Below are 1,731 nucleotides of genomic sequence, written 5' to 3'. Positions count from 1 at the left end.
TGATTCAAAGGTTGGAAAATTCTGGGTAGGAAAAAATAAAAGATGTCTATATATAAGACTGAGAATAAAGCTTAAAAAGAGAGATTCCTAAAATTCTATAAAGATACTGAATTCAAAAAAGGAAAGAAAAATGGAAATCCCAGGAAACAAGTGCAAGGAGAAAATTTTATTTCACATTGAACAAAGAACAATTTCTGGTTTTGATACTTTGAGTTATGCAATCCAGAGCACTAGTATAATTGGTCTTTTACACTTGGCATCAAATACAATCTCTTAAGACCCTCCTTTATATCTCGGTTTCTCAGACTGTAGATGAAAGGATTCAGCATGGGTGTGACCAGTGTACATCACCGAGGCGACTGTACTTGAATGTGAGCTGTGGGAAGCAGCAGAGCTAAAGTGAACTCCCAAGGTTGTAAAATAAAATAGGAAGACAACTGAGAGGTGGGACACACAGGTGGAAAATGCTTTATACTTCCCCTGAGCCGATGTGATTTTACATATGCAAGAAACTATTTTAGAATATGAGTAAAGGATACCAGCAAAAGGACCAACACCGATCAGGACAGATGACAAATACATCACTATGTTATTAAGAAAGTTGTCAGAAGTAGCAAGTTTTACCACCTGACTGAGTTCACAGAAAAAGTGGGGGATTTGTACAACTGGGCAGAAGGACAATCGCAACACCATTAAGCTGTGTAGCAAGGAATACAAGGCAATCTGCACCCAGGATATCAGAATCAGCAGTCCGCACAGCCGGGGGCTCATGATGACCATGTAGTGCAGGGGGTGGCAGATGGCCACATACTGATCATAGGCCATCACTGTCAGGAGAATGTCATCTAATCCTGCAAACAGCATGTAAAAATACATCTGGGTGATGCAGCCTTCATAGGTGATACCTTTCCTCTGTGTCTGGATGTTCTACAGCATCTTTGGGATGGTGGTGGAAGTGAAACAGATGTCTACAAAGGACAGGTTGGAGAGGAAGAAGTACATGGGGGTGTGGAGGTGGGGGTCTGAGCTGACGGCCAGGATGATGAGTAGGTTTCCAAACACAGTGATTAGGTACATGGAGAGGAAGAGCCCAAATATGAGAGGCTACAGTTCTTGTTCTTCTGAAAGTCCCAGAAGAAGAAATTCTGAAATTCATGTATTATTCTCTGATTCCATGGGGTGGAGGTGACTACCAGGAAAAAGGAAAACAACATGACTAGTTTGCACACAAACTGGCATAGTTCACATAGCTGAAATACCGCAATTTCTATTTAGCCCTCAAGTAATTGATCTTAATACCTTATTTATTGAAAATTTCTCTTCCAACGTGTACTCCATTTCATTTCTGACAAAGATTTTTTGTCCATTCTCATCACATTGGCAAAGAGCTCATATATTCTAGAGTTCTAATGAGGTATTTCTTCACTTATTTGAGAAATACATATTTAGTGCTGACCAGTAGAAAGTGCTGAAAAATAAACCTCTCCCAATCCAAAGATGGTGATTGAGGATATTCAAATAAAACATGATAGAATATGTCAGAATGTCATCGATACTGTGAAGAAAACAACCAGGTATAAAGGAGAGAGTGGTAGGAGGTGTTATTTTGTCCTGAGTGTTCAGGGAAGAGCTTCAAACTAGGTGATGTTTGAAGATTCCTGAAGAGAGAGAGAAGAAGCCTTTGTGATGTCAGAAGTGTGTGCCTGGCAGAGGGAGCTGCCACTGCTAAGA

At 40.3% G+C, this 1,731-nt stretch overlaps 1 pseudogene; it reads right to left on the bottom strand.

Annotated features, from left to right (window-relative positions):
* Nucleotides 1-230: 230 nt before the first annotated feature.
* Nucleotides 231-1,176, bottom strand: LOC138441687 (olfactory receptor-like protein OLF4; annotated as a pseudogene).
* Between the last annotated feature and the right edge of the window lie 555 nt (nucleotides 1,177-1,731).

The sequence above is a fragment of the Ovis canadensis genome, chromosome 5 (genome assembly GCF_042477335.2).
Source record: "Ovis canadensis isolate MfBH-ARS-UI-01 breed Bighorn chromosome 5, ARS-UI_OviCan_v2, whole genome shotgun sequence".
NCBI classification, from domain to species: Eukaryota; Metazoa; Chordata; class Mammalia; order Artiodactyla; family Bovidae; genus Ovis; species Ovis canadensis.
The sequence above is the reverse complement of the archived record's forward strand: the minus strand, read 5'-3'. Positions and strand labels throughout refer to the sequence as shown.